Source organism: Cygnus olor, chromosome 5 (assembly GCF_009769625.2).
Source record: "Cygnus olor isolate bCygOlo1 chromosome 5, bCygOlo1.pri.v2, whole genome shotgun sequence".
Classification (NCBI taxonomy): Eukaryota; Metazoa; Chordata; class Aves; order Anseriformes; family Anatidae; genus Cygnus; species Cygnus olor.
In genome coordinates, this window is record NC_049173.1 from 52,094,759 (window position 1) to 52,119,853 (window position 25,095).

Here is a 25,095-nt window from a genome sequence, read left to right on the forward strand (position 1 = left end):
TCAACAAGATTTTTTATGTGTTTTCTCCATCTGCACTCTAACCAGGACATTTAACTATAAATTTCCTGAGTCATGGTGGTATAAACATCATTTACCCAACTTCACTAATACATTTGTTAACTCACATTACAGACTCTATCTTATGTTCCTTGACATAAGAACTGTGGTGCTTTTTGCCCTTTCTGCGTACTGTGTCCAGCACTGGTTTTGATTCTTCTTACTGCTGTAGGATTGCTCTGTTCAATCTGCGACTGCCTCTTTTTCAGATCCAGAGATAAGCCCTTGTATAGCTCACTGCACTAACAACATCAAACAGCACCCTTCAAGATCTTCATCTAGCAATTCCAGCATCACAGTAGCTGCACTCACTGGTGGAAGTTATGAGCCACAACCACTCGTACATTTATACATGTAGAACAAACAGATTCTCAGAAACATGAGTGATAAAAGGCATGAAAATCCTTCCAAGAAAATGAGGCCTTCTGTGATCTCAGCCCATTATGTATCAAGTTACAAGGAGAACAAGCCTAAGCTGGTATTCACTTATCTAATACTTGGGTATGTCTACTTATGGCTGGTTACCATTCTGATGAGATACTCTTGCCACTCTAGGCAGGCAGAGCTCTATTTCATATCTCGACAATGAAAGTGCAAAAACATTTAATTCAATTTTCCTCTGAAGCCAGTATCAGAGAAAAGTTTGAATAATGCATGTGCCTTTAAACCATGGCCCCATCACTCCTCCAGTTCTCTCTCTACTTTGCTCTTGTTTTCCTATCTCATTTTGAATCAGAACAGATTATGCATAAGACACCTCCAAGCAATGCAAACTATTTGAGAATTTAAACAAAGTCCTCTACCTTAATTAGTTGCTAAATACATTTTTTTTTCACGTTGGAAAGGAAGTTTATGACCATGCCAATAACTGTCATTTAATTATAAATTCCCTGACTTGTGGTGGTACAAGTATCATTTCTCTGACTTTATTAATATAACTGTTAACTCACACTGCAGACTCTGCAGAAAAGGTTATGAAAGGAATAGCAGCTTTGCTGCATTCACATACACATGACACACAGCTAATGACTAAGTTTTAAGCTTGCTACAGCTTCTCTGAGAATCTTAACAGGAAAAATCCTTAACTGATAGAACACCTAGGAAATTCTTAACACTGCTATTCTGCTTGGAATGGAAATCTATCAGAGAAAGTGATTTTAAAAGCAGGGAACTGATGAATAATTCAGTAAAAAAACATGTCAGTAACTGAAGAGACAATGGAAGAACTAGTAGTCTTTTTTTTCATCTGCTGTTATCATTACAGTGGAATGAACAAAGGTCACATCAACCCTATACAAAATAACTAACAGTTTCAGAAAAATTAAAATGGGAGCCCTTTTGACATAGCACCAAAATACAACAAGGGCAATACATTTTAAAATGACAGAATAAAATGCTTTTTGTATGACAGATATCCTGCACAGATTCAGGCTACAAAAATTGTGGGAGACAAAAAGTTATCAGGCCTAAAAACATACATAAATCGATTTACATAGCAACTGCTAGATACAGGATTAAGTCAGGATTACTTCACTTTCCATCAGTAAATGAAATTACCCTGTCCAAGTTAAGTGTGTGTGCTCACGTGTGCATGCACATGCTCATGCTTGTGTGTTTGTGTGCACAGATCTGTGTGCATATGTATAATGGGATGAGGGAAGAGGAAGTGAATGGAATTAATAGGAAATTTACCGTGATTTTGACCTCCATGTTCTGTCCTTTAATCTGTTTTTTCAAATTTTCTGATGTCTGAAGCAGTTTTATTTAGACTTTATAGCTCTTTGGAATATAGAATACATTTATATAATCTAATATAATTTAACATATACATAACGTATACATAATCTAATACATTTACTTAATCTAAAATTTCACAGCAGACTTCTCTTATAGAAGAAAAAGGCTAGAAGTATTTCACATGGCTTTGTCCTGTGGCTTTACTTCTGATTTTGCCACCTTTGACCTTTTTCAGGTAGCTTTTCCCCGATCTTTGGAAATGCATCTTTCAAATACTTAGAGGTGAGATGGGCCTGAAGAAAGATGTATTAAGAATTTCAGGAGAACTGAAAAAACATTCTAGTGATATTACTGCTTCCAAAATCCTTTAACAAATGTGTTATTTTTACTTTTCCAAGGAATACTTAATGAGCATCAAATATTCATAGAGGATAGATAATATTTAAATGACATCTTTAAATGATTAAAAATGTGCAACTTTGATAGTGATTACTACATTAAGGCCTACAATACATTTTCATTAGGCACAAGCTATCTCCAAGGTGATGTCAAGAAAAAAAGATTTCAGAATTCTTTGCGCTATTTGTAAGGAAGTTCATATCCAAGCCTCCATTTTCAGGATAAAGAATTAGGGTTCAAGTCAGTAGTTCATAAGATAAATTGGTAAGGTAAATCAAGAAAAGGTCCACTCAGCCCATCATTTACCCCAGCCTATGTTCCATTTGGCTAGCCTTGACATTAGCCTCTTCCTCTGTAATTAAACAGCAGATATCCCATTCTCACATTCTCAGTCATGATTCTATTTTGACAGGTCAAATACCATTTGGATATGAGATAACAGGAAATGGTAGAGGAGATATAATGTAGACTGTGTATTTAAACAGTGTTTTAATATGCTCTTTCCTAGGATAATACAACTCTTTTAAAGGTGTTTTTGTGATAAAATGTAACACTCGCGTTTTCTATAGAAAAATATGTTTGAAACTGCTGCAATGACAAGCATATTAATTTTTCTGCCTATATTTCTTCTCTTGTTTCTATCAAATTAGTGCATTGAAATGCTCTGGAATGTTATTTTGAACCCTGGAGAATTGACATGTTTCCAAAAACCTAAAGTGTTTGAAGGTACAGCTGCAAAACTCAGAAGTAGTCTAGAAGATGTAAGCTCCTTCTTCAATATGTAGAACTACAGGCATGCTTATTTATATAACAGAAGCCTCAATAATTGATACTATCTACTTAAGAAAATGATTGTAACTGACTAAATACTGTGAATTAATAAGCATAAGTTGGAAATTCAATGAAAGTTAATTTGTTTCAGTTGATAATTTATATTTCCTCCTGTATCACCAGGTTTACTGCTGTTTTTAAAATAATAATAATAATAAAATTTAAAAAAAAGAAAGCTATTTAATCCCATTGGGCTAAAATCTTCTGTGCTAAAGTTATGGTTGAGAAATAAGAAGAAAACTTTGATGATTAAAGTATTAGATTAATAAAGCCAAAACAGGTTTACAAAATCCCAACCTCCCAAATTACCAAGGATTATACATACTTTATTCTAAAGTTTCTAACAAGCTTCCTACAAAGTTCAGTTTTCTTTTTTTTTTTCCTGTTTCTTTCTTACAAATTTAAAACAAAGCACTGAGCTCAAAAACAGCTAATCCTGACTTTATCTTGCTCAACCACACATTCAAATTATTCTAGACCCTCGCCTATCATGTCTAGGTATAGCTAAAGTCAGGGTAGAAATGTTTGCTACTTTTAAATATTAATTTTTAATGAGAGAGGGGAATGTCAGGTTTACCCAATTCATTATCTGCTTTACATAAGAGAGAAGTTCTGAATGAGGCTAGGAGATTTAGCTGACTATTTTATTAATTGTTGGAGCACAGCAAACAGCTTATCTGGTTTAGAATTATCTTAGAAGTGTTTACTTCCATTGTTCAGTAAACCAAAAGGAAGAAGGGACAGTCTCCAAAATGTACTGACAAAGACTTGATTTTGCTTTTGCCAGAGATGCTGAGAAAACTCCTCCTGACAGGACAGAGCCATAGAAGAGCATTTAGATAGCCTTTTGTTTTGATCTGCTTTTATCTCCAACTGTCATAACAGAGGGAGACAAAACAGCAAGGCCAGAGCACCTGCCCAAGAACATTCTGTTTTTCTTCTAATACTGTTGGAGAGAAAAGGAAGAGACCGAAAGCACCTTGTTAACTGCTTGTTTTCTACAAACGTCAGAGAGTGCGAGAGTGGAAACAGAAGAACATTTGAAGAAAATCATCCAGGAAAGTGTCTAAGTTTATAACCCAACTAACATCTTTTCTTTTACCAAGTACAGGCAAGTTGTTCTACAATAATTTTCACCAGCTTCTAGTAACTTTTCTGAGATGATACAGGGATTGCAATCACTTTGGAAAAGCAACAGTGTTTTTTCATCCCCTGTGGAATAGAAGTGTGGGAGGGATAAAGGGCAGGGTAGGGTAGCAAAAAGAAAAAAAGCTGATGGTTTCAAGGGACCACAATAAGGAGCTTCCTGGATGGGCACAATGCAGAATTACATTAGTTGCAGATGATCTATGATACTATAAAGACTGTAGAACCACATTAAAAATAATAATTAATAATAAAGTTATTTAGTTTCCCTACTTACCCATGGTTCTTGTTTTCTTTCCAATCTCCTCCCCATAGAGTAAATACTTCAGGAACTAAGCATTAGGGAGAGTGATAGGGACTCAGAGATTTACTTTTGTATCAGGAAGGTTAGCTACAGAACACCAATTTTTACCATTTTACTAGAATAACTGCAAGATCCTGCCTTACAGTGTCACTTGGACATGTGATAGAAGTGAGAGTGATGGTATTTGAAAACCTCATCTACTGAGGAGTTATTCCTTTTTATTAAAGGGGTCTTGGTAAATAACCTTTTGCATTCTCAACCACAGGAAAAGCTTACTTAAGAGTAGCACAGATCTATGGTTGTCATATAAGTCAGACATCATCAAGGTCTTTGATCAGAACAATCAGACGTAGTCATACATGAGTAAACAAAGGTTTCCTGTCCCCGGATAAAGTTTCTCCTTCATATACTTTTATTTCCCTGTTATAATTCTTAACTCAGATGTAAACATACAGTTTAAGTCTTCAGACAAGCACAAGCTGCTAAGCGATGAAACTTTGTGAAAAGGTTGAGTGCATTCTGAGATATCCAGGCCTTCCCTCCCATGCAACTGAAAGTTTCTTATTTTAGAGCTTAGATATTATCAGTTTTTTAAAACTGCATGTTTATTTTGAGATGTCCTAGGCAAACTATAGAGTGAGTACTGATTTTCTTAACATATGTTGTAAGTCCTGCTGAGGCTGTTGTGACACTGATTACGTAGGCTTAGAACTTCAATCTAACAAAGACAATAAACTTGCAAATTTTGTAGTTTTCTTCAATACGCATTAAATGTCTTTGAGATGGTGATTAGCTTGCATAATTTCTAGGAGGCTGACAAAGGCCCACAGTGGTCCACCCAGAATAGTACAGTGATGTATTCTGAGAGAATTGTAATGCAGAAAGGAAAAAGGTAAGGTCAAATCCTTTCCTAGATAGGGAAACTATTAGATGTTTACAACAAAAGACAGAATACATACAGTCAGGGGAGAAGGAATATTGAATTTCTCTATCATCACCCTTATACAAATAAATCTTTTGGTATCAGCTAATAAGAAGCTACACTAATCAAACTGATCCAGACAGTTTGATTCCAGTCCAGAGGGACAGAAATCTCTTCACGTCTGGGATAATCATCAGAAGTACTGTCCCCTTAGTGCCAGGAGCAGGATTATTGTTCTGTCATTAACCTCCTATAGAGGTAGCTGGAAAACTGCCAGTTACAGAAAATATTTTCTCATCACCAGGCATAAATTTAGCATTCTGTAGATAACATGAATTAGACCAAGAGACATAGCTTGCTTGAAAAGGCACTCAAAACCAGAGTTATGCAGCTCCCTCATCATATGGCTACTTTTCTCCTACATTGTTCTGCAGTATATGATAGACTTCTAGCAGAAGACATCCATCCTGGACTCTCCAGAGACAGAAAATCTTCTGGGAAAATAAGATATGGAGATACTGGCTGCCCATACTGTCCAGTCTGCTGTGACTACAGCCAGCTGGCACAGCCAGAGAAACGGAACAAGCCTGCCAAAAAAACCACAGTTCTTCTGTGGCTAAGATGCTGAAATACACACTTTTTTGGGAGGCATGGGGAGTGGGGTAGCTCGTTGTTTGTTTTGCTTATTAAGCAAGTCTAATTGAGCTGAATGTGTTACTTTACTTCAACAGATACTTCCCCTCTAACACCTAAACCACAAGCCAGCCTCAGAGAGGAGTTAAAAAGCAAAACTTGCCTCTATCAGTTTGCTTACTTTTCTAGAGATTATCTGTGGCAGGTATGCTATTTTAACTAGGATGTTGTTGAAGAATGTATTTCATTACCCTTGACATATGGCATTTTCTATTTTAAAAGATCCCAGGTTCCTCTGCAGCAATCTTATCTCCAAACTGTGCAATTTAGCTCAAGCTTCTCTCTTTTTTTTTTTCCTGTGTAAATCCGACAAATTTGATATTGCTACACTGTGTTCTTTGCATCTATCAGTCTACTAACCTTCACTTACCTATTTTGTGTGTTTGTGCATATTGTTATTACTGGCAAACTGCTAAAGCCAGAATCATCTGATAAGACACCAGAGAATGTGGATGGCTCTAACATGACCATTCTAGACTGTTATGATATAATGTGGACATCAGAAGATCTAAACACCTTTGGTAGCTTAGTTTAGAGGAAAAACATTAATGTTTATCATCCAGCCTATCGCTGTCAAACTCTGGCTCTAGCCATGCTACTCTCAGGACAGTTCATTAGCATTTACATCAGGCAATTTTGAGAGGTCTTTTTGTGTGTGTCCTCAAGCAATGCAGGATATAAAAAGACTGGTGATGTTAGGGGGCATGAATTTGTGCTTATACAACTTGAAACATATAAAAAAGACCGAGTAAACTGATATTTTTTTTTTTAAAGAAACTTTCTAATAGTAAGAGATGTACTTTAGGCTTCTGTTCAGAGACCAACAAGCCCTGGGTTGTAGGTCTAGTTTCTTTCTCTACTCCTTTTGAATGTCTTAGCTCTACAACATGTGTTGCTTTCATTGATTAATTTGTATTGATGCTGTACAAACAATGAAAAATTGTCCTTGACATAGAGAGCTTACAACATAAATATGAAAATAAATGCCACTACAAAATTGTCCTCACCCGCTGAGAGGAAGTCCAGTGACTAATGAGACTTTTGTTTTACTTATGCATATATTTCTCTCCCTCATTCTCCTACTCTTAATAAGCTAGGATCCAGTAACAGAGAGAAATACTTAACTTCAGAGAAGCAGTAAAATGATTTGACAGAGTCCTAACGTAGCTGCTAAATATCTTTCTCTGCTCTTCGTATAATACCTGCCGTCTAAAACTGATGTTACATGGCATTGGCTTTGGATTTGGCAGTGTGGAGAACTAACAGACCACCACTGTCAAAGGAAAAAAATATTCTGCTGAATAGCATATGAAGTCTCACAAATATGCGAGACTTGCCTGAGAAGAAACATTCAAACATCAGATAGGAATCAGTGTAGCCCTTATATATACGAACAGTTTGATTTCAGTGCAGTAGAAAAGCTGTCTTGTTCTCACCCATCTACAGTGCAGGTATGCAGGCAAAGAGAAATTCAAATCGTTGTCGATGTTAATGACATTCCTATTTCCTGAATCCTAGCTGAATATCAAATTTCTGATGGAACACGTCTGAAAATGCTCTGCTGTTCCAGCTTCATTTATCCCTTGCAACAGATAGCTACTTATCAGCCAAAATTTTCCAAGAGATTTTGTGGCTGCTGAGATAGAGGATCATGAACCTATATCAATCCTGTCATCTGAATTTTAGTTTGATACTTAACTGGAAAAGTTAAAAAAAAATAAACAAACAAACAAAAAAACAAACCTCTGTCTTTGGTTCCATTTTGAATGTCATTTTTTTTCACAGGTCACACTGTTGATCTTGAGTAAAGTATATGCTTTTTGTTCACATCTGAGACGTAATGAACTGCCTTCCATTCTGTAAATGGCAAGGTCACAGAGATGTTTTGTTGATAAATTTTCTTTAACGATTTGGGTTCTTAACTCTGGTGCTTTGTCTCTAATCCACTTTTGAAACTCCACTGCTGGGGAAAAATGCTGTTGTTTGTGTACTAGGGAAAAAATGTTGCTATCTGTGTCCTAGAAAAGTCAGACAAATGGCTTAGCATCAGAAAAAAATATCAGTAGTGTGTTGATTTTTCCACTTCCCAATTTATCATGTAACAGGAGAAATATTACAACCAATCTTCTAAAAGACTGAAAATGCAAATAGCTGAGAAGAAACACTTTCTCAGGGGCTATCACATTTTTTTCCCCTCAAAAAAAAAAAAAATTAATGATTACATTTTGTGCAACTTTGCATTTGGTGGATCAAGTCCTGCATATTTGAACTAGCATACTACTTAAGAAATCCTTACAGTCAAATTTCTGACTGACAGTTTTCCACTCTCTCCATTTTAAAGCACTTTGGCGCCATAGTTCTGATGGCTGCTTCTGTGTGCTGGCAATTACTCTGATTAAAAACCCATTTGAGAGCTTCTAAGGTGACAGCTAAAAGCTTTAATCCTCCCTGTGATTTGTACACTGTTGTCAAAACACAAGAACAGTTATTTAATAATGTAGCCAGCCCAAGTATTAAAATATAAGAATGCAAAAGGAAGAATTTACTGAGGGAGAAAACAGAATGACAAGAAACTTTAGATTATATTTATGTTGTTCAAATTCTGGTAGGCTTAGACCTTCAGGAGCCACTTCCGTACATCAGAATAGACCAAAGGTTTGCTGTAATTTTATGGTAGTTTTATAGTCATGTAGAAATTGTCTGGATGGTAGAATTCCTTTACAGCACATATTATTAAAATATTCTGTTCTCCCTCTGTCATTTTTAAGCCCAGTATCAGTTTCACTGCTCAGTATGACCCATTCTGGGATTCTGAATTCTCCTGTAGAAAGGAAATCCCTAATACTTGTTTCCCTTCAGTTTGTGGTGGACACGGTAGCATGCTCTGCTGAAATAATAAAAGGAAAATATCTTTCATTGCTTAATTATTAGGAATATAAAGCTATATATTTGTACTGGGTATTGAAAATAAGCTGAGAAAACTGAAAGAAGACAACAGTTATTTACCTGATGTGACTTTTGAATCATTTTCTTTTGTGTCATTTCAATTGTATTATATTTTGAGTATAATTTTATACTAATTAGGGAATAAACTGCATAATATATATATATATATTTAAAAAAATAAGATTTTAAATCACAGAGAGAAAATAAATTATGATGTTATAGTACAATAGGAATATCATGAAGTACTGGAAAGCTGAGAAAGATGACAACCTATCAGATTTTTTTCCTTAACTTCCATCCTTTATAAAAAATTTTCCCAGAACAAAAGATTGAAATAAAGCAGGTATCTATACAAATGGGAGTACACTAGTGATCTTTGAGAAGACTTTTTTTCCATTAGGTACCCACATTAGGTACCCAACTCACATTTGCAGACAGTAGAGACCAATCAATAAGATATGTATAAATAAAGTTTCTACAGTTAAGTTGATACAGATTCTCCTTTTCCTGGAATCATTCTTATCTCTGTCTCATTCAGAGAAACAGAACAAATGTCTTCTTTAAATTTCTCTGACAATTTTGTCCACAGAGACTTATTATTTACTAATTATTTATTTATTTATTTATTTATTTATTCTGCTGTTTCTGTTTCGCTATTTTCATTCCTTGGTCTGCCTGCCATGATAAACTGTTCAGTGACATGGGATTAAGGGCTTCATTAACTCCAGAAGACAGCAACCCAAAACATCCTAAGTACTCGATGTACTTTTTGTAAATTCAGAACTGCCCAAGTACGCTTCCTATTCTTGCAGAAGCTCTACATAAAATAAATTTAAGGAGTTAGAAGTTGTTAACTTTGTCTGCTCTCATACCCATGATTTTTGCCAAAATATGGTTTGAACAGCATTTATAACCAAAGCAAAGCTTTCAAGTATTCCCGTCATATCCTTATTCCTGGATGTACTCATACTCTGATCACTTTTCACACCACAATTTGAACAAGTAGTTGGCTTCTTTTTTGTCCATAATGCTGTTTTGCCAAATTAGTTCACATGCCTATAACATTCATAGGTATGGGATTATCAGACTCAGAATAGAACACAAGCATTAATGGATTATGGACAGCTTTTAACATGCAAGCCAAAAATTTTCCTTCACAGATAAGTAAATTTGAAAGGAGACTTTTGTCCTTCCTTGATAACATGAATAAATGTTATTAACTATCATGTTTATTTAAGTCCCAGTCAATCTCACTTGGAGTGAGCAGGTAGCCAACATATTTGTGACAGTAATTTGCTGATACAATCTCTTATCTAGCCATGAAGAGGGCTAGTACTGCACTTGGAAATGGACTATGTAAATTCACTCACTTTACATTTCAACAACAAAAATAAATAAATAGATAGGTATTTACTTGCTCATTTAGTATCAAATGGCAAGTGGGGAGGAGAAGGAAATGGGAATTCACCTAACCAGTGACTGAGAACAAACATGTCTTTACTCCCTCCCATTAGGAATTTATATATATTGATAAGATCGCTCTTTTGTGTCTGGGTATTATTGACTTAGGCCAGCCACAGACCAATGTTCAGTTCAGGGTCAATGCTGGGAGAAAAGGAATATATAGTTGTGATTGGAATCAGGCTGTGACATGAAGTCAAGTGAAGGGGTAATCTACTAGAAATGTTGTTCCCCAAGAATTCATCCTCTCGCTAATAGTAGGGGGCCTTGTCTCATGTCTCAAGATTTTGTTTTAGTTTTAGGCTAAAAGTCTGGGTTAGGAGACAAAGCATTAAGCTGCAGTTGGAATGCGGCTGGAAAGAAGCTGCCAAGGGATGAGGGAGATGTAAGGTCTTCAGAGAATTTATTTTTATTCTGTTAACATCCCCCCCCCCCCCCCAAAAAAAAAAAAAGACCTCCAGATTAATTCTCAAATCCACTTTATGACCCTCTCCCTCCTTAACAGTTATGTTGTTTAGTATAATTACATAATTACCTCAAGAGACACTGGAAAAACAGTCTGATCAAGAACTTTCCTTTCCTCGTATCTCTTTTCTTCTCAGGCCGGTTATCCTCTTGGTCAGAATATGGGTGGTATTTATAGCATGTGATGCCTCCTGTTAGTAGGTGACAAGAATTAAAAAATCAAATTAATGAAAGGTACAGAAGCATACACTCACGTGTACATGAAAACTTACTGCTTTAGTAAACCGGTGACATTAGAATACAGTCAAATACGGGCTGACTAGAGCATTCCCTTAACCTTAAAAACAGAGAAGATCTGTATCACGTTAAAAATAAATAAATAAATAAACAAGGAGAGCACAATTTGGCAGTTAGTACCAAAGCAGAAGACAATATAAAGCATTGCTCAAGTTTGAAGTGTGCAGACGGTATCAGATGCAGGGGTACCAATAATTATGTTGAAATAAAGTTTTATTCAGGTTACAGTTACTCAATAGACAAGCTTTTTTCTTTCCTATACACTACATTAATTTTTACAAACAATTTACCAGATTCCCCAAAATAGATGTGGTTGTTTCTTTTTCCTTTAGTCTCTTTATCCATGCCGTCTGTCTGATATTTAGTCTTTGTAAATAAATCAACAGTTCATAGTAGCATCAGAAAATTTTGTCCCATTGATTTCCCATAGCAATGAAGTGCCATATTAGCTCAAGGTGAAGAAGTTAATAGTATGAGAACAACAGAGCAATAGTGGAAGAATTATGCACCCAATTGCACATATAAGTTTGAAATTTTATCTTTGTGTTCTTGTGATATTGTAAATTTTGAGAGCAAATCAAAAATTGTTAACATCTAAGAATATTGAATTATCTACTTATTGATAAAATCGGCATCCTTAAACATGTTTGTGTATGAAATGAGTATGAATGATACAAAATATTGTTTACTAGCATCAGTTGAATTTCCTAATCTTTTGCGCATTTTTTTTTCTGTTGTTGCTTTTCCTCCCTCTGTGATACAACTTCAGATGAAAGGGTGGGATAGAGAAGGAGAGCGTGTCTTAATATAGGCACAAATATCCTGAATCAGAGCATATGTGTCATGGCTACAGCCTCCCTTTGAAAGTGTCCAAAATGAAAGACAACAAAAGCTTTCATATTCATAATATATCTATTAACAATGGAGTGCTTCTTTGGGACATAGCTCCAGATTTATATTTATAGGTTAAAACATGAGTTCAGCAATGTAAAAACAATCTTGTTGCTGACTAAAAAGAATGTGCCCATGCTACCTTGTTACCTCACACTCAAGTTTGCACAGAAGTCTGTATTATCCAGTTATTTACATTGCAATATTAGCTTGAAAAATAGCTTAAATTTAGGAGATCCAAGACTGATAAAGAATTGTCAGATCCCAACTCCTGAAACCTACTAGGCAAACTAGCCAGCAATCTCCATCTTGACTGGTCGGACAGTAGCCACATGCTGCTATTCCTACAGTTGGGGCAACATTTAGCAGAGATGAAAGTTCTAATTTGAAAATTTTGCTCCCACTGTTGGTAGTTCCAACAGATGAGTTGAAGTGACCAAGCAGATTTTGATAAACCTGAAATCATCTGTTCAAAAGTGTAAAACAGAAAACAATTTTGTTATACTCTAAGTGCGGCTAGTTTTAAGACATAAGGTTTATAAACTTAATATCAAAGTACATTAATCAGCCAGAGGCAAAATTTCTACTGGATATTTGAAAATGAGTTTCTTTTCTAGTAATTTGTAATATTTGTTGACTTTTTGACAATTGTTGATCACTAAACTGATGCTTTTATGGAGCTATCACTCATAACCCCATGATCGCACTCCTAAGTAGTAATGGTCAGCTCTAAATCCATCATTTAACATATGAAGATAAGTCTTTTTTCTTTTTTTGATGTTATTTGATATTTATCTAAACTGAATTCCATTTCTTATTTTATTCTCTACCGAGTTTTATAAAGTCTGTTTATCTAGTCTTGTGAAGATAGTCTTTATCTACACTATTCTGAAAATCTAGTGTCAGGAGCAAAGTTAGTCACCCTACCATTCTTTGTCCTTTCCCAAATCACTTACAAATACATAGAAAATACTGTTAAGCCTCTCTAAATCAGTATTCTTTGTACAAAACAATACACAGTATTCTCACAAAAGCATACATACACAGCAATAAGATAAGGAATGATTCTTTGAATATTCTTCCAAAATTCAGCAGTTTACCATCTGGGAACTTTTGCAACTAGAGATGGAGATTCTTTATTTAGAAGTTCCAGATGGATTTTTCTTCCATGTATTTGTTTTCCAAATCTATATAAATTTTAACCATCCACAGATTTCCTTAACAAGACCAGGGTGTAATCATTTTTCCACCTTGGACAAAAGACATTAAAAAAACAACCCCAAAATTAGTCAAATTTTGCCTTTCTGTTTCTGAGCAAAGAATAGCAATTGACAGGTTTTTTTTGTTGTTGTTGCTTTCCCTTTATCACTTTAAATGATGCATTGAAGTAGTAAACCTTTTGGATCTTTCTCTAGTGCAAATCCAAACTGGATTTTGGTCAGTTAAATTAAACCAGAGTCTATCCTGTCTCGTTACAGCAGAAAGCATTTGTTTCAATACATTTTTTTCCAGACATTCTTGTTTTGATTGTCTCTCTATACATTTCAGAATGAGGAAAACAGTCCTTGTTATACTATAATTTGACATTATATAGACAACCACTGATAGTAAGGGACAACCAATGTTCAACTCCAGTGCATGTGTTAGGTTACAGGAATGAACGTGACACATAGGCATATGTGTGACTATAACCACTGTAATATGGAATTTCAGATCAATGAAGTAACCACAGGAATTCACAAAAGGCAGAATAAATCCCTGTATTTTCCTTGCAGCTTCTAGTAGCTTCAACACTGATGAAAACAAAATGGAAGGATCCATAAGTGCTAGGCTTTATCACTACAGCCAAATTATGCATGATCTGATCTCTGATCCTATGCTCAACTGATTCTGTTTTACTTTCAGTAATTATGATTTATTGTCATTGTGTCAGAGAAAAGCATTGAATGCTGATAACTTTGTGAACGTTGTTGGCTGATTACATTTCACTGTAAACAATAGCTTCCAAACGTGTAAGAACTGGGTGTGATCACCCTGTAGACAGCAGAGACAAAATGCAGTTTAGGAACCCTTGAAATGTGCTCTGTTCTTAGCAATCCTGGAGTATTCACCCAGTAAAATGGAGATCAGATGAGAAATAGTACTAAATAGATGCAACTGACTTTGGTGACATATACGCTAATGCTCTGAGAGTGGCAAGCAGAGCAGCCAACTTAACTGTGAGTGTCAGAAAACAATTAAATTTGCTACTGTACTCTTCTTGGCTGGAACAGACTTAATTTTCATCAGTCTCCATGTTTTGGATTTGTAGAAAAAAAAAATTGGTGTTGATAACACATTGATGATTTAGTTATTGCTGAGCAGTGCTTATACAGAGTCAAGGTGTTTTGTTTCTCACACTGCCCCACCAGGGAGAGAAAGGAGAAGGAAGGGGGACATGTTCAGACTGATGGTGTTTGTCTTCCCAAGAAACCATTAAGCGTGATGAGCCCTGCTTTCCTGGAAATGGCTGAACATCTACCTGCTGATGGGAAATGGTGAAATTATTTTGGTTTGCTACTGCTTGCAGCTTTTGCTTTACTTATTAAAATCCCTTTATCTCAATCCACAGTTTTCTCACTTTTACCTTTCTGATTCTCTTCCCCATCCCACTGGAGACAAGTGAGCAAGTGGCTGTGTGGTACTTAGCTGCCTGCCAGAGTTAATCCACAACAAGAGGTTTCTTGAAAGAAGCACAGAAGCTTAACACCTCAGTAAAGTGGGAATCCACACAATATTGGACCATGGTAAAACAAGTTGTTCCTAAAAATTATCAGTAGTAAAATACATAATATTGACATATACATTTTTGTTTCATAAGTTAACAAGCAATAAAGCAAGTGAGGCAGTTCAAGTCTCTCTTACAGAGACTGCAGTAAAGTATCAGCAAAAATTGAATTTAAAAAGTCCTTGCATTAAAATATGTAGTACATCTATTATGCATTATGCAGGCATTTTTCAAAACAGGAAAGCTATCAGCATACTTGTTATGTTCCGGACTATTATTCTTACTGTGAATCATGAATACTGTGATTAAGTGTCTTGCCAACAACTTGCAGAATACATGGGTCTGTTTACATCTTACAAATGGAGACCTTTTTTACTTTCTTCTTTACATTTTGCCACTCTTCTTCATGTCAGTTAAACTGCAAGGTTAGACTTATGGATCTGTAATTTACCAGTATTTCTTAGCATTATGTAAAAGTTTTGTTCCATTTTTCCCAACACGTCTGGCCAATGATCCAGGATATCTTCATTGGAATTCCTGGCAGGATTTTTTCATAAAATACTCCATAACAAAGAAATTTCAAAATGAAGTGTTCTTTGGAGACCTCAGAGTCTCCAAGCCCTCATTAAATTGTCATTTATACAATATGCTTGCAAGCCACCGGGGTCATTTTGTGAAGGTACATCGCAAAGGGAAAGCAGTAAATCTCAGTAAATATTTCACAACTGTCGCTGGCAATTAAAATTTTAAATGGCTTCTTCTCTGCATAGCTTATACAATGAGATTCAAAAGGCAACTACAGGTTCACCCAGATGAAATGAGTGAACTTCTGTATTATTTCATACTGATAGAAAAAAACATATGTTAAATCGGAATACAATATGCCATGTTGTGGTACCCCACCATGTAGTAAAAAAAAAATAAAAAAAAAATCTACAGTGTTCTTTTGGCTATGAGGGTTATATACTTTTAGGAACTCTTATTTCATTTCAAATATACTGAATTATTTTATCATAAAATAATTCAGAGAGTGAAAATCTATTTTCTTTCTTGCTTTTTGAGAAATTCAGTCTCTGTTGCTGTGGTTTCTCTCTCTTGCTGTGAAAGACCTTCATTGAATTCAGCCTAGACAATCTCTTCAGTGTTTCCATTTTCCATTAGACTGGAAACAGGATTATATGATATTTCCACACAGTTTTAGAAGTTTTCAATCCACCAGTCATGCTGACAATTGTTTTGCAGGAACATCGTAAGTCACATCAGAGTCTCCGGAGATAGAGGTTTTTTGTTCTTTTCTTCTTCCTTCTAGCCTTCCCTTGCCTTGCCTTCCCTTCCCTTTCTTTTTCTTTTCTTCTTTTTAAAGTACTTTTGTTCCTTATACTTCTGACACTTAAAAACACTATAGAGAGGTACATTAACATAGCTCAGCATCACTACAGAAACAAGATAACCTTTGTATCCAATTTTGTATACAAATACTTTTAAGCTATTAGCTAATTCTCGTATCTTCTGTGAAACCTAAAGACATTTAAAGTATCATTTTGAAAAATAGGGAAAATAGGGTGGTAATTCTGGAAATGGTTTAGCAAGGGTAAGAAAGGGTAGTAAAAAAACTACTGTCACATATATGTGGATGAATATATGAAAGATGCAATTATCTTAATTTTATTACTAAAAATGGTAAAGCTTAAAAATGGTAAAGCTTAAATTACTAAAATGGATGAGCTTTTACATTCCTAGTGAAGACAATCCACCCATTATTTATTCTAGATAATATATTACTTTTTTTCTTATTTAGGGACCATTTTTTAACTGCTGTCACTGCATATTACCTTACTACATCAGTAGCCCATGTGAATTAGTAAAAAACAGCTACGTAGCAAGCAAGAATGTGAGGAACAAAAGTTCAAAATTTGCTTTTTATTGTATAAATTGAGAAAAATAAATAATCAAGTAAGGCAGTCACAAAATTACCTGCATGTGTCTTGAAAGTCTTAGGAGAACTTATAAATGAAGATCACTGACATATATGAACAGAAAAAATATACACTTAAGAGTAATTAAGTATTCCATAGGGACCATTTCTAAGATGACCCACGTGCAAATTGTGTATTTCCCATCATAAACGTATCTATTTAAACAAACCCATTAAATCCTCAGAGCACATAAATTTAAAAAGTTAAATTAAAATTTACTTTTTCATCATTTTTTAAATAGTAATGTTGTAATCAAGAGCTTCCTAGCCTTTTTTAATGTGTTGCTTGATTGTGTAGTTATCTTACTCTGAAATAGCAAAAAAAAAAATTTATTTTTTTCTAACACTATCAAGGTTATGAAATAATAATGCTGCATCATTTTTAATTACAGATAATGTTAATAAATCTTGGGTCTTCCTCTCTGTTGTTGTCATAGGAAAGTCCATCATGCATATGAGAAAGGGAAGAAGGTATTTTGATGTGCAACTGAACAGTTAGAAGCTTCTCAAGATGTGAATGTTAAATAGAAACCTACAGTTATCAGAGAACTGGCAGCAACATCGAAATGAAACAACTGCTTTTTCATACAGCTCCATATATTGCATGCTATTAGCTTCACTTACATGATTCATTACATATATATGTGCTCCTAGCAGCAGTGCTAGATTGTAGCCATATTTTTGGAAAAGCAATCAAGACCTTGTATTAAAGATCATGAAACAATGCCATGAAATTATATTTTTCATGCTATCTTTATGATCACAAGCACCTAAGACTCTTTACAATTTTTTTAAAGATCCATTTTAGAGTCAATACACTGTTTTAATATTCCTGCCACAAACTTTCAAAAACACTGAGGAAGCAAAAGGGGACAGGCAGAAGAAAAGGAAGCACAAGTTCCCATAAACGATGTTCTAGTTTTTACAGTCCTGTCTCAGAGGACTAATGACACATACTCATAAATGTAATACATAACCATGTATCTTTGACACATCAGAGATAACACAGTGGGATCCCTTCAACTTACTCTGTGCATCAAACTGCACTACAAGCACATGGTACAGAGAACAGATGTGTCCTGGGTTCCTGTTGTGGTGAACCCCAGTGACTGATACAGGCTTAAGTGTCTTGAAAAATGATACTTCACTCAAGTCTTTTTCTTCATCCGATAGATCTGCAGAGAATGTTGAAAAACACTGTTACAAAAATCTTGAAACAAACAAACAAAAGCACTGGAAAACAGAGGATATTTCTCAGAGAGATAATGAAGGATTTCTTTTTAAATTATGATGGAAATGCACAACTGCCCAGAAAGTGCAGTAGACTTGAACCATTAACACCTGTTGAACTACAAGACACAAAGAACTCAGGAGAGCAGTTTAAATGTGGTCATCAAACCACAGTAGTTTAGCATTTGCTACTTGCAAGATTATTTAAACTGGTTTGACCCTTACTTGTTGAAAAACTTGATTAACTGAGTCTAGTTGCAAAAAAAAAAAAAAAATGGAGAAAATTGGTGAAACTAGGAAGTTTTACTTCAGTTTAGCACAAAAATGCATAGACTTCAAGGGCATCTGAGAGCCAAGTGGAAGGTTAACAGATATGTAGGGACTATTTCTTAGTTGTGTTTCTCTGTGGTCTTTATGTGAATTCTGTGAAGTGGATAATCATTGCTGCTTTTGCTTGCCTTTGAGCACTTACAAAAATTACTTTGTAATTACAAGCTGTGAGTTAACCCTGGCAGAAGAGAATCAGAAGGGTAAAAGTAAGAAAACTGGCCAAAAACTGCTGCCAAAACACAGCACCATACAGATGACTATGATGAAAATTAACTCCGTCCCAGCCAAGACCAGTACAATTCCCCACTTTGCTGAGGTGTTAAACTTCTGTGTTCATTTCAAAACATCTTGGTTCCCCCTCCTTTCTATCCAACCATTCTGGAGATGCTGTTCTGTGTTACCAAAGCAAACAGGATCACAATAAAATAAATAAATAAATAAATAAATCAGAAAAATAGAATGGATAAATAAGAATAGATAAATAAAACTGTAGTGCTAACATAACACTTCAATAAATAGTTTTAAAACAACAACACATGCCAAACAAATATATATTTTTAATCCAAACAAACTTTTATAAACTAAACCAACTATGTTTACTGTTATAGAATCAATACACTTTTGAAATGTAAATGGATGGGGCTACATGAAGTTTTGTAAATTAAGGGAATGATATTATACTAGGTCAATATATATGCAAACATACTCTGAATGTAGTACAGTTTGTAATAGCAGTCACTCACAGCATCTGATCATTAATGTCACAGAAACTACTTTGAAAACACTAGTGATGAGAGACTGAAATGCAAAACATGATTTATAAAGTTAAATGACAAATTTATATCTGAAATAGAATATATTGTATATGAAAACAAGACAGTCATCACAGATAGGTTTTTGGCCTATGACACTTTGTGACCAAGACCTGAGGGAACAGGTGTCCCTCTCAGCTGCTACAAATCTTCCAACTCAGTCAGGTCACTTTCAACAGCCCTTTCATTTAGTTCTTCAGATGGTGATGATTGAGAATTCAAGCAAACATCACCAGAGGTGAGAACCCAATGGGTCCCAGAAGATGGAAAGTCTGTCAGCAAAATGAAAAGTGTATAATGTTTTGTGTTTTTTTTTTTTTCACAAAATGGCTGATGTCCCTGTCTCTGTAAGATACTGAACAACAAATACAGGTGAGACTAGTTAATGCCTAGACCTAGACACTTCTGTCTTAAAGTGAAATCCCTTGTTGGACTGGATCTGTAGAATTAAAACTGAAAGATTCAACAATACAACTATCATCAATTCATAAGGGCAGCTACCAGCAAAGTAAATATATGACTTTTCAAAATATCATTGCATGGAGCAACAGAAAAGACTTTGTCCCCCCCTGCTCTCCAATGCAATCTCAGAATCAACACACACAAACTATCAGGAAACAAGCCCTGCTGGTCTCACGCTTTAGTGCTGGTCTCACTTATTTAGTGAAGGAAAAATTACACATCCCTTTCCAACAAACTTTTTTTGTTTCCTTCATCCTTGTAGTTCCCTTTTTCTGTCGCCTGCAAGACTGCAGGCTACCCACTCATGACTGAAGGGACCCAGCTGCCCACGATGGCACCCCAGCAGGGGAAGGAGGGCCAGAGGTCTGTGCACCCAGTGGGGATGTGTGGCAGACATGAGCCAACTGTACTCAAACACCTAGGAGGGCCAAGCATCTGGGGAAGAAAAGGCTAGGAGCTTTGTCCAACACCACTTCTCCTTAGAAGTGCTGTTCCTTCAGCAAGCCAGGAGCTCCAGGTCCAAGCCGGGACCACAAGGTAGCTAGCAGCAGCCCCTGACAGACCACCCTGCAGCCTCCTTGTACCTGGCAAGCATGTGTCACACAAGGGGCAAAGAGCTGGTACCAGACACCCCTCACAAGCCTGCCTTTTCCATCTGTCTCTCCCCACAGTCCCTGTCAGGTACGACGCAGGCTTCAAAGGCAGTGTCTCCCTTGGGGCAACACACCTCAGCAGCTGTGGGACGAACCTTCGCGAGGGTCCTCAGCGCTGCCCCCAGGCTGTGGCCGCCTGCCGTGGCCGGACAGGCGCTCAAGAACCGGGCTCAGTTGTCGCGGACCCGGCCGCTGGCTTCGGTGGGGGAGAACGCGAGGGGAAAGCGCCGCCGCCTGGACGGGGCGGACGGCGACGGGACGGGACGGGACGGGACGGGACGGGGCGAGTTGGGATGAGATGAGATGCGATGGGATGGACAGTGCGCGGCGCGTGAGGGCTGAGGGCTGCTGGCACGGCGCGTGAGGGCTGAGGACGCCATCTTAGGGTCGGTCCTCTCAATAAGCGCGGCAGCGCCCTGCCCTGCTGCTGGCCCACCTGGGAGGCGCTTTAGGCGCCTTGGGGCTCAGGGGACGTAAGTGGTGGGGCTGCCTCCCGGTTCCTGCACAAAGGGGAAGTAGCTTTTGGACACCCCGTCCTGCAGGGGACAGATCCACCTGCCTGCAAGCCCCACCAGGGACCGTTGTCAGGGATGTTACAGAAAGGCTGGTGAGGCTTGGCTAGACCTTGAACTTCAGCTTTGCCCCTCTTATGTGTGGCCACCACTGCTGCCAGGGTTAATGTGGAATATATCTAGAGACTGTAGGAGTGAGGTGAAGGGCAGGTGGCCTGGTGGCAACCTTCTCAGTCCCCTACGTGAAGGCAAAATTTGAAATGGAAGTGAGTGTATCCAGCTGGTCAGCACTAGGCTACTTGGGTGGTGTCGCAGGCAAACTTTCTGAGGAACAAGGACTACTCGGTAGGCAAAGAAGTGGTCAAACTGGCTTACTAACCTACTGAAGAGGACTTTGTATATGCCAGGGGATGGGAACCATGATCTGAAGATGAGCAAGGGAACAAAGGACTAGAGGCACAGCATGACATGGCAGGCTTTCACACATCTGTTGTAAAAGCGGCACAGTTCAGGACAGATTTCAAATGGCTGCACACTAATATGCATAGCACATGGACTGTCTTTATTAATGACCTGGATGATGGGATGAAATGTATCTTCAGCAAGTTTGTGCATGACTTAAAAATGGGGGAAGCCACTGCTATTCAGAGCAACCTGGACAAGCTAGATAAATGAACTAACAGAAACTTCACAAAGTTTAGTGAAAGCAGGTATGAAGTCCTGCTCCTGGGCAAAAAAAAAAAAAAAAAATACTCTGTGCAACTGTGCAGGCTGGGGCTGACTGAAGCAGAAAAGGACCTGGGTGTCCTGATGGACAGCTGAATGTGAACCAGCAGTGCATCCTGGCAGCAAAGACCAAGAAGTGCAGAGAAGAGATCTTTCCATTCAGCAATCAAGACAATGTCTTGAGTGCTGTATCTGGTTTTTGGTTCCTTGAGACGCTGTGCTACATTGTGCATCTTCACACATGACAACAACTGCATGCTTTGATGCTTTGTTCAAAGATATTTTTGAAAGAGAAAACTGGGCCATTGGTATGCTGTAACTAAGACTGACCTTGAACATAGGAGGACAAGATTGACCCAGTGGCAGACCTGACAAGATGTGTGACAAGACACTTGTCACACAGTGAATGCAGCAGTGGCAACTGGAGATGCAGCCTGTTGTCTCCAGGACCACTGAGGAGAGTTTGGCTCTGGATGGCTGTTTTTGAAGCTTGATGGTGCAGTCATGTGGCACACAAAGGCAGACAGATGGTAAGTGTGGCGTGCAGAAGGGTGTTCACATTGAGTGGGCACAGTAGCTTCCGGAATATGTTCTCAGCCAGTAATGTCGAGCACTCTTCAGTATAGATGTAGCAAATAGATTTTAGAAGGGGCTAGCTAAGAACAGCAAGGATTCACACTGCTCCAGGGTAATTGGTTGGAGGAAACAGCAGTTATTCCCTAAAGTATACCACAAGAACAGTATAGATTTAGCCAGAAGGATACAAAAATATTTCACATAGCTATGACCCGGGCCAAGATTGATTATTCTTTCATCTGGGTTACATAAAAAAATAACATGAGCATTTTGGTATTTCACATTGTTCTCCAGGATTTTATCATTCCTGATGTCATTATATTATGTATATGTGGTTATTTTTAATTTTCTTCATTGCCTCTTTTAATCTCATAAAAAATGTCTTTAGATCTTTTGGGAAAATCTCTTTAGATCCCAACTCCTGCTTGGATCTAAACATTTTTTCATCCATTTTTCCATTCCGGGTTAAAAATATTAGCATCAGTGTTAAAAAAAAAAGTCAGCTTGACTTGAATTTCTCCTTTCCTCAGTATATCAACAGTTACTGTCATTTGGAGATCAAAGCTTTTACTAATATCACATTGAATTTCTGTGATACATTTAATCCAGATTGAAACTAAAATTCGCTTTGGAATATATGCTATCATTTTCAAAAATAAATGAGTTTTAATTGGGGGCATTATTTCAGGTCCCAGAATGTCCCTTAAAGAAGCAAGAAACATCATCTGTATAATCCATAACTTAATTCACCAAGAAAAGTGAATATATGTAGTCCTCATTGCAATATTTACTAAATGCACTAAAAAGACTAACAATGTTAAGAAGGAAAAGGAAAGATATAATTGGAAGTTTCTTTTGACCAATCTTCCTCTTAAGAAAGCGCCATCAGAGTAATCATAAAAGGATGAGTTCAAAGTTAGTGAAAGGTACCCTGAATTTATTTTTTTTTGCAATGTGCAGTATAATTATTTGTATTCATTTAAATAAAATGCCTGTTTGACCCTGGGGAAATAATTAGACAGGGTTTCACTGACTAGGTTTCTTCTGGGAAAAGTCCTCCTAATTTCTCTTGCTTTACAAATCAATGCAGCAGGTCCTGGTTGGGCAGCTGTAGTTGAAGAAGAAAGATGTTGATTATAAATTACCTTTTTTTTTTTTTTTAGCTATGTTTATTTTAATCAATTCAGAAAGTGCATCTGGTAAGTGTTTGTAAGAGACCCAGAGAATGACAGGTCTGTAGTTTGACAGAACAGATATTAAGAAACTTACTTCACTAGAAGATTATTTTTTCAATTGGTTGAAAATTAACTGTTTTTGAAATATATATATATATATATATATTTTTACTGGGAAAACATCAAAAAAGCCAAAAAATGCAGTAAAAATATTTTTATTTTCCAGAAAATTAAAAAATATATTTGTTTCAGATTTCCAGGCTTTCATAAAATATTAAAGAAATTTATATTTTCAGCTAAATTTAAAAAATCTGTGTTTTTCCCATTCTGAGGAACAAAATGTGTTGAAAAGTGTTGGAAACTAAGTGCTGGAACTAACAATTGGAAACCACTATTGGAAACCTTGATATCTTTAAATGTGATTAGCCTAATTTAAACTCCAAATGCTATGGGTGAGATACAATGAAATCTATATAAACCATTACTGTTCAAAATCCAATCTCTGAAGTGAAGCATCAGAACTAAGAGATACAAATGAGGCAAAGGTCACACAGTATCGATTCAACAGACTAACTTTGCTGCTCTGGTTAAATAACCAGTGTAGATTTATCTGAGAATCAAGAATAATTCTATTTTGGTATGTTCTTTGGGATCTTTGACTCAATACATAGGCTTTATCCACAAATCAGAAAGACCACTCATATTATTAGCAGTGTCAGACTGAATGTTTTCCTATATCTTGAAAGGTAAGAGGATATATAAATCAAACTGGTCACATATTACTCAAGGTTGTCAGCAACATCTTGCCTTAGCTGGAGAACATACCTAGAGCATTCAATAAGATTGTAGAATCAAGCGAATAAAGCAAGAATAAATTACAAACAATCAAGTAATCTTAACTGAAAGACTGGGTAGACTAACATATTTTCAGAACAATTAATCAACCCCACAATCAAAATTTCAGCATAAAGAGTCTTGGTGACCCAGGTCAATTAATGCATAAGAAGTTGTATATTATATATCGAAGATGAGAACCAGCTGACATTGTCAAGAAGGATAGAATAGGGAAAATACTGTTGAACAATTTAGTTCAACTCTTCCAGGTAAACTGTGACAACAGATACACCCCAACACCCCCCTCTCTATAGAACTGCCATCGACATTATGCCATGCACACTTTCTCTCAAAGTCTTTACATTGTTAGCTTTTTAAGATTTGAGTATTAGGGTAAAGTTGTTGTTACTAATGAATTCTTTCTATTGTAATATCTTAATAAGATTTTTTTTCTGTACATAAACTTGAAATCTGTTTATGCTTTTCAGTTCTTTCTTCCTCTCCCCCCTTGCAGGTAAATAAAACAACAATGAATATGTAAAATGTGGTAGTCCTGGCAACGGGAATATATGTATTAAGTGGTTCTGGCAACTTGAAATGTATTAGCTAAAGTAATAATCAAGTGCTGTTGTTTTAAACTTGACAGATTTCTGGCTCTAAGTTTTCTCTAACAGACTATAATTTCAAAGAGAACCCTGCTATAGTTGACGGAAACTTGTTCTTTAGATTGCTATAAAATCAAACTGTGAGGAATGAAGTTCTGGTTCTTTTTGGTATCATGAGTATGTAGTGACTGTCTAATATTGCTTAGTATCATATTCTGAAACTGTAAAGGAGCAAAAAAAATGTATATATACTTTATCATCTATTTCAGTATTCTACTCCAGTAATAGC

At 36.5% G+C, this 25,095-nt stretch overlaps 1 long non-coding RNA gene across 1 annotated transcript; it reads right to left on the minus strand.

The window, feature by feature from the left end:
- Window positions 1–1,976: 1,976 nt before the first annotated feature.
- Window positions 1,977–22,452, minus strand: LOC121071362. Its single transcript, XR_005820550.1, has 3 exons — window positions 20,453–22,452; window positions 11,032–11,152; window positions 1,977–2,087 (listed from the first exon to the last, which is right to left on the minus strand). It is a non-coding gene; the product is annotated as an uncharacterized LOC121071362 (long non-coding RNA).
- Window positions 22,453–25,095: the final 2,643 nt, after the last annotated feature.